This window comes from Oryctolagus cuniculus, chromosome 4 (assembly GCF_964237555.1).
Source record: "Oryctolagus cuniculus chromosome 4, mOryCun1.1, whole genome shotgun sequence".
NCBI lineage: Eukaryota > Metazoa > Chordata > Mammalia > Lagomorpha > Leporidae > Oryctolagus > Oryctolagus cuniculus.
In genome coordinates, this window is record NC_091435.1 from 88,219,646 (window position 1) to 88,228,659 (window position 9,014).

A 9,014-nucleotide genomic window follows, 5' to 3' on the forward strand; every position below is an offset into this window, starting at 1 on the left:
TGAGCACTTTTATAAATATTTTCAAGGACTTAAACCAAAATATATGGTCTCAATGAGTTAACTGTTGGGGAAACTCAGTCTAGAAGTATAAAGTATATAAAAATCAGTGACCAGACCTACACAATGAAAATTGCACAATTTAAGAAAGAAATTGAATAACACACACACACACACAAATCGAAAGATTTCTTGTGTTCATGGATTGTAAGATTGTGTTTGCAGCAATGTAGCGATTATCGGTTCTCATGATGACTATATAAAGAACTGGAGCAAAGTAGCTGGTCATTTCCAAACACAGAAAAGATAAGAAAATAGAAAGGACAATTTCCTGCTTTGATTTTTTTTTGTTTTTGCAGTGTATATGTAATTAAATATTGTAATGTCATGTACTCCTTAAATATGTACAAGTATTACATATTAATCTAAAAACTTAAAAAAATAAAACAGGAAGAGAAATAAAGTGCACCTCTTATTGAAAAAGAATTTAAACATTATTACATGAAAGTTCTTTAAAAATTTGTGGCAGATACATATTATGAAACAATTATACATAGATTTCATCTTTTGGGGCACCAAAATAAACTCATACTAACTTGTCACATATCTAAACAGTACATTGTAGATGTATTAAGAAGGATAAGACCTGAATTTGAAAAGATACCCTATCACAGCAATGTGAATCCATCTAAAATTAAAGCAAGAACAAGTATCAATTTATGGTGAAATCTGGGTGTGAGAAGGATGAAATCATTGATGCTCTACAAATTTATGGTAACAATGCCCTGAAGAAAGGAACAGTGTATGACAGGTAACTTGTTTTAAGAAGGGACAAATGATGTTGAAGATGAAGCCTGTAGTTCCAGACCAGCCATATCAATTGGCAAGAAAAAATTGTGTTCATGCTCTAATTGAAAAAGGCTGCAAATCAACAGCAGAAACAATAGTCAACATCATAGACACTTCAGTTTTTTTTTCACAGTCCATAATTCTGATTGAAAATTTTAAGTAGAAAAAATTTTCTGTTCCATGGGAACCAAAACTTTTGCATCCAAATCAACTGTAGACAAGAGTAGAGCCATCAATGGAAACTTTAAGCAAATTAGATCAAGATTCTGAAGTCTTTTTTTTCCATGAATTGAAACAGAAATGAGACATAGCTTTACTCGCATGCTCTTAAAGACAAAGCACAATGGAAGCAATGGCTTCCAAGAGTTGAAAGTAGTTTAGTCAAAGAAAAAGCAAATTATTCAAGAGCAAATAACATGGCAACAGTTTTTAGGATGCACAAGGCATTCTGCTTTCTTTCTTTCTTCAGTATCTAAAAATGACATGTACTTGAAGAGAGTGTTTACAGAAAGTTACCCAAATCTTTAGCAGAAAAATACCCAAGAAAACCTCACTAGAATTCACCATGACAATGCTCTTGCTCATTCTTCTCATCAAATAAGGGCTTGTTTGCAAGAGTTTCTGGGGGAATTCATTAAGTATCAGATTTATAGTACTGAACTTTTTGCTTATCATTTCTTTTAGTTTCATAATCTTCTTTTAGTTTAATCATCTTAAAAAAAAGCACTGATTTTTCTTCAGTTAATAATGTAAAAAAGAGTGCATTGCCATGATATATATCCTCAGGATGCTCAGTTCTTTAGAGATGAATCAAATAACTGAATGCCACTGAATACAAAAATATCACTGATGGAGCTTTCCTTGAGAAATAAGTATATGTTTGTGATTTTTTTTTACCTTTTAATACCATTTGTCCATTAATATTAAAAATTGTTTATGAGGCATGAAGACAGAGATGGATAAGCAATGACAGAAAGAGAGCATACGCATCTACTAATTCCATGTCCCAGTTCCTACAATGGCCAGGGTTGGGATGCAGCTAGAGCTAGGAGCCAGGAACTCAATCCAGTTTTCCCACATAGATGGCAGAACTCAACTACTTGAAGTGTTACCACTGCCTCCTAGGGTTTGTAATAGTGGGAAGTTGTAATCAGGAGTCTGAGTTAGAGATTGTGGTGTAGTAGGTTAAGCTGTTGATTCCAACAACTGCATCCCATATTAGAGTACCTGAGATCTAGTCCAGCCTCCACTTCTGATCCAGCTTCCTGCCTATGCACACCCTAGGAGGCAGCAGGTGATGGCTCAAGTACTTTGTAAAATACCCCTCTCACTCTAAAAAAAAAAAAAAAAACAAACAAACAAACAAAAAAAAAAACAAAAAACAAAACTGTCGCTCCCCCTCTTCGTGGAAGAACGACACAGGACCCTGCGCTGTTCTTTCGTCTGCTCGGCCCTCCCCGGGTTTGCTGCTGGTTCTTCCTGGGTTGGCTACTATCCCTTCCACCTCCGTGGAAGGGCAGTTCCCCCTGGCCGCATTCCCCACTTCCGCAGGGGAGCGGCACACCGCCGGCCGGCTCTTCTCGGGGGCTGCACGGGTGTTCCTTCAGCTAGATGTTCCCCTTAGATGTTCCTGGTGCATGCCGTCTCTCTCCTCCTTTATAGTCCTCCTCCGCCAATCCCAACTCGGCTGCCCACACGCCGAGTACTCTGCTCTCCTCCAATCAGGAGCAAGTCCTACAGTTTATCAGTTGAACTGGAGGCAGCTGTGCGGAAGCTGTTTACTTCTCTCCCAGCGCCATATTGTGGGAGAGCAGATGCATAGAATAAGTCCTAATTCCAGTAACTCAGTCCAGTCCGGATTGCTCCCCACAGATCCCCCTTTCTTTTTATTTTTGGCGTTGATACGCGTCTGTCTTCAGTGCCCCGTGGCACACACTCTGCTCTGCTTGCTAGAGTTGCCACAGGTTCTTACAAGTCCTATCAGGCAAACCGAATCCGGGTCCTCTCTTCGCCATGTTGTGAGGAGGTTTTTAGGCGCTGATGCGTGCCTGTATTTGGTGCCCCGCAGCGCATGCTCTGCTCTGCCTGCAGGGGCTTACAAGCCCTAACAATCAGGCAAACCGAATCCAAGCCTTCTCATTGCCGTATTGTGGGGGAGACTTATTAGTGTTGGTTCGTGCCTATCTTCGGTGACCTGCGGCGCATAAGCTGCTAGCCGCCGCAGGTGCTCATCGCCTCACTTAATCGGGCAGACCGAATCCAAGCTTTCTTATTGCCATGTTGAGGGGAGGCCTTTCTATTTCTCTATTTCTCTATCTCCGGGCATTCCTATTTCTCCCATTCCACTTCTATCTTCCAGCATTCCTATTTCTCTCACTTTACTTCTAAAACTTCTGTTTCTCTTATCCCCGCAGCTTCCCGGCGCCTCGCCCTGCCGGCAGGCTCCGCCCCGAGGCTACTTCTCGGCGGCTTTCCGGCTGAGCCGCTTCAGCCCGCTTTGCGCGCACACTCCGCAGTCTCGCACTTAACCCTTTCGCGTCTGAACCACGGCCTACGCCAGCCCCGTTCCCTATCTATTCACGCCCCGTGCTCTCTCTGCACGCGGCGGCTTCCGCGAGTCACACAGCGTAGCTTACGTGTCCGCCACTAGCATTCAATCCAAGTTCCCCGGGCTAGCCTGGCGAATTCAACCCAGCTTACGTCTCCGCCCCACGGTTTGGCTTCCCGTCCTTTGCTCCCCGGGCTAATCAGATGGATCCCAATCTGGCTTATGTTTCAGCTTCTGGTTTCAACTTTTCACCCCCTATTCCCGGGCTAACTTGAGAATCCCAAAGTGGCTTTCGTGTCCGCCTTGGCCTGCCCCCCACGGCTTCAATTTCCCTAACATTTTTCTCTACCCGGTATGTTTCCCCAAGCTTTCCTCCAACAATATTCCTCCCTCATTTCTCCTGGCCTCTCCCCACAGTCCGTATCCGAGTCTGTTTGCTCTAGCTTTCACTTTCACTTTCGACCTTAGAGATTTCTCCCAGCTTCCCCCGTAGTCCGTATCTGAGTCTATGCCTAGGCTTTCAATAGCTTCTTCCGGCACCTTTTTCGTCTGGCTTTTCCCTAGGCTGTTTGCTAGTCTCTCTCTCCGGTATTTTCCCTAGGCTGTTTGCTAGTCTCTCTCTCCGATATTTTCCCAGTTCTTCCCGTTTCTTCCCTCCTAAGTTTCCTATCCGTCCTAGGTTTCCTATCCGAGCTAGGTTTCCTATCCGAGTCACGGCACCATTATGTCGCTCCCCCTCTTCGTGGAGGAACGACACTAAGCCCTGCCTAGGCTTCATATCCGAGTCACGGCACCATTATGTCGCTCCCCCTCTTCGTGGAAGAACGACACAGGACCCTGCGCTGTTCTTTCGTCTGCTCGGCCCTCCCCGGGTTTGCTGCTGGTTCTTCCCGGGTTGGCTACTATCCCTTCCACCTCCGTGGAAGGGCAGTTCCCCCTGGCCGCATTCCCCACTTCCGCAGGGGAGCGGCACACCGCCGGCCGGCTCTTCTCGGGGGCTGCACGGGTGTTCCTTCAGCTAGATGTTCCCCTTAGATGTTCCTGGTGCATGCCGTCTCTCTCCTCCTTTATAGTCCTCCTCCGCCAATCCCAACTCAGCTGCCCACACACCGAGTACGCTGCTCTCCTCCAATCAGGAGCAAGTCCTACAGTTTATCAGTTGAACTGGAGGCAGCTGTGTGGAAGCTGTTTACTTCTCTCCCAGCGCCATATTGTGGGAGAGCAGATGCATAGAATAAGTCCTAATTCCAGTAACTCAGTCCAGTCCGGATTGCTCCCCACAAAAACAAAACAAAACAAAACACTCAGATGCTGCAATGTGAGATGCAGGCCTCCTACATGGCATCCTAACAGGTAGACAAAATTCCTGTCCCTAACCATGAGCTTTTTGAAGTCCCATAATGTACATGAGATGATTGTCTAAATGTATGTCCTAAGACAGTTGCAAAAGCTACTACTAAAAATAATAAAGCAAGAGCATAGAGTACAAATTTAATACACTATAGTCAATTGTACTGGTATTTATTACCAACAATTAGGAAATGAAAAATTTAAAAATTTATAGCAGCATGAAAATATATCAAATTCTTAGGAATATGTTTAAGAAGAATATTCAAGATTTCTAGTCTGAACACTACCAAATACTGCCCATAGAAAATTGAAGAGAGCCTAATGTGGAGATTGATCCTGTGTTCAGAGATTGGATAAATGAATATTTTAAGGGGCTAATTTTCTCATGATTGGTCTATGGATACAGTGCCATTATATGTAAAATTCCAACAGGCTTTTTGGGTAAAACTTGACAAGCTGATTTGAAATATAATATAGGAATTTAAAAAAGACAACTGGTGTGGCCAAAACACTTTTCAAGAAGAACAAAGTTAGTAGATTCAGACTACCTGTTTTTACATAGTATAAAACTCCAGTTTTCATGCTTAAATATTAGTATAAAGAAATAATTCAGTGGCGTGAAATAGGGAATTGAAGAAAAAATGTACACATATACATTCAACTATTTTTCCATAGAAACCAAGGTAATTCAGTGGAAAATGAAGTTTCTTTTCAACAACTAATTGGACTAGAACTTTGATACTACTGTTGGTGTAGTAGTGTCACTGCTACACTTTAGTTAGAAAGCTGGCAAGGTTACATATACTCATCCTATGACCAAGTATTTTCTGTAAAAGTGCAGTCAGAAAATCGATTTTACATTTATTTTCCATTTTTGTGGCCTCATTTTTCTTTTTGTCTTTACTCTTTCTGCCAGCCTACCTCCCAATAAAGTGTGAGCATGTAGCATTTCTAATGTTCTCATCCAAAGATAACTGAGAGGATGGGCCCTCAAAAGCAAATTCTCAGGATGCCATTTTGGGATTAGATTACCCATATTCTGAAAGGGACTTATTTCATTTATATTATTAAATGGAGTGGCTAACCTTCCTACCCTGTAATGGAATCACAATTATTAAAAGCTCTCACCTGTGGTTAAGTGTAATAAAATACAGCCAAAAGGAAGTGTATTGGGATATTAAGTGTTTGTTACCACCAATTAGTATGGAATGATTTATAATTACCATTTTTAACGAGTTGTAAAAAAGAAGTGCATACTTCATTGGTCTCCAATCAAAAGAAAAGAATGGGTCCATCACATTTGCAGTAATTCCCCAATCCCAATTCACACAGGATGATAGAATGAAGATCAGGTAATTTGTACACCCTAAGTAGGGGTGTGTTACAGGAGAGGAACCTCAAGCTTAGGGACTCTCATAGTAAACTTGCTTGACTTTTGCCCTGATGATATATATTATCTTTTAAATTCTGGATTAGAAATGAACATACTTCTCTGCGCTACTGCGGTCTTCCAAGATGGCGCCGCAAAAAGACAAAAAGCCCAAGAAGTCAACCTGGAAGTTTAATTTGGACTTTACTCATCCTATGGAAGATGGAATTTTTGATTCAGGAAATTTTGAACAGTTTCTCCGGGAAAAGGTTAAAGTCAATGGGAAAACTGGAAATCTCGGGAATGTTGTTCACATTGAACGCTTCAAGAATAAAATCACGGTTGTTTCTGAGAAACAGTTCTCTAAAAGGTATTTGAAATACCTTACCAAGAAGTACCTTAAGAAGAACAATCTTCGTGATTGGCTTCGTGTGGTTGCTTCTGACAAGGAGACTTACGAACTTCACTACTTCCAGATTAGTCAAGATGAAGATGGATCAGAGTCTGAGGATTAGGTCAGGCCTCCCCGTAGAGGCTTTCCTTCACTCATGAAGTACTCATAAGAAAGAAACATCCAGAAAGGGATTTTTTTCACTTATTGGGCAATTAAAAAATTGTATTCTTAAACCTCTGTCTTATTTATTTTTTATTAAAGAGTATTCTGTTTGCGTGAAAAAAAAAAAAAGAAATGAACATACTGTTTTCTGTGAAGGGATTGTATTGTCTCTATTATCAAAGGCTATTTTCTATATGTGTATCCTGGAAAATACGGTCCAGAATGAAGGAAGAGTGCCTTTGCCTACCAAATATGCAAAAATGTTGGAATGTTGAATGCAGTTTGAAAATTGACTCCCAATAGCAGGCATATTGTCTATATGGAAACACATAAGCCTAGCTACTGTAATTGATATGACTTATTAAATTAATGATCCTTTTAGTAGGGTGATCAATTATATTTTGCCTTTACAGGGCTATATGATCTGTCTTGGCTTGTTCTCTGAGTCTAGTCATAAAGTGAGAGGATACATCAAAAAATTTGATAGAAAATGGAATTTACAGATAATTATATTTTGGTATAAAAATTTTGGAATTCACAAAGATTTTCGTAATATACATTTCCATGAATTTTTTTAGACCCTTTGTGTCATGAACATGTTTATCTTTGCCACAGTCTGCTGAATATGCTGCTGGTCTCCTCTTTGATTAACATCATTCTAATCTGCCTGTGTGTTTTTCAGGTTTTTGGGTTTTTTTTTGTCTTTGCTGTAACAGAATGCTAGGCCTGACTATTGGGTAAAGAATAGAAGTTTATTTATTTGACTCACAGTTCTGGTTTCTGTAAAGCCAAATAACACAGCTTCTGCATCTGGTGGTGGGTGGTGCTAGCTTGCAAGATGGCAGCAAAATGGAAAGCAAAATAGTGGCTTGCAGAAGGAGCACCTGTACAAGCAAGGAAGTATGAGAGCAGAGAGGGGCCAGTTTACCCTTTTATAATGACCCACTCTCAAGGAAACTAATCTGCTAGGAGATGTGACCCACTCTTATAGGACAGTATTCACTTGTTCACGAGGATGGAGCCACCCTGGCTTAATTAGCTTCTGCTAGACCCATTTGTTAAAGATTCTATCACCTCAATACCACTGCACTGGGCACCTTGCATCAGCTTTGAGTGATGAGTCATATCCAAGCCTTAATACCTCATAAGTAACAGATGTCAAATATCCTTGATATCCCAGGAATATCCACCTGCAGGTACTTTAAAAAGTTCCTGGGGGTAGCATTTGGCAAAGTGATTAAGATGCTATTTGGGATACCTGCATCCCATATAGAATGCTTGGTTTAGAGTTGCAACTGCACTTCTGCACTTCTGATTCTAGCTTCCTAATAATGCACAATCGTTGGTTCCTCGCCACCCATCTAGGAGACACAGATGGATTTCCAGGCTCCTAACTTTGGCCTGGCTTAGTCGTGGCTTTTGAGGACATTTAGGAAGTAAATCAGCAGGTAAAAACTCCTCTATTTTTCTTTCAAGTTAAAAAAAATCCTGGAAAGAATTAAAAGATAAATTTATTTGGATGCAAAAAAATTTGGAACAATCCATAGTTTTTTCATAATATATATTCCCCATGAACTCTTTGAGGAGCCATTGGATCGATGGCTTTCAAAATTTTTTGAACCAGAAAAATCTTGTGTTTTAATTCCATTTTATACAAACTTTAAGAAGTGCATTAATATATGTCATAACAAAGAAGTAAATCCCATTCAAACTCAAGGGTCATGGTCTTGGATATATTGAGTCATTGCCATTAAAACAATAATCCTTAATCATGAAACATCTTTCTTTTCCTTAAAATTTATTTATTCATTTGAAAGGCAGAGTTAGATGTAGAGACAGAGAATGAGAGCAAGCATGTGCGAACACCTCCATCCCTTGGTTCATTCCATAAATAGCCCTAGGGGTGGAGGCTGGGCCAGATTGAAGCTAGAAATCAGAAGCTTCATCCAAGTCTCCCTGCATGTAGGGGTCCAAGCTCTTGAGCCAATCTCTGTTGCTTCCCAAGCACATTAGGAGGGAGCTGAATTGGAAGTGGAACAGCCGGGACTCAAATGGGCACCTATATGGGATGCTGTCATTGCAGATGGCAGTTTAACCCGCTAACTCAGCACCAGTCCCCAGGGAAGATATTGTCTTAAATAGACACTTGAAAATGTTTGGAAAAAATTTTGGTTGCTAAAACACAGAGGGGGTGCTGGTATCATACAGGTAGAGGCCAGAGAATCAAATAAATATCCCCAAATGCACAAGATGGTCCTTCCCCTCAGTGAATAATTATGCAACTCAGAATCTCAGTAATGCCAAGGCTGAGAAATCCTACTTTATAGTAATAAATATGTTCCCTC

The 9,014-nt window shown here is 40.9% G+C and overlaps 1 pseudogene; it reads left to right on the forward strand.

Annotated features, from left to right (window-relative positions):
* The first annotated feature begins 6,220 nt into the window (after positions 1-6,220).
* LOC100356896 (ribosomal protein eL22-like 1 pseudogene) lies at positions 6,221-6,802 on the forward strand (annotated as a pseudogene).
* Positions 6,803-9,014: the final 2,212 nt, after the last annotated feature.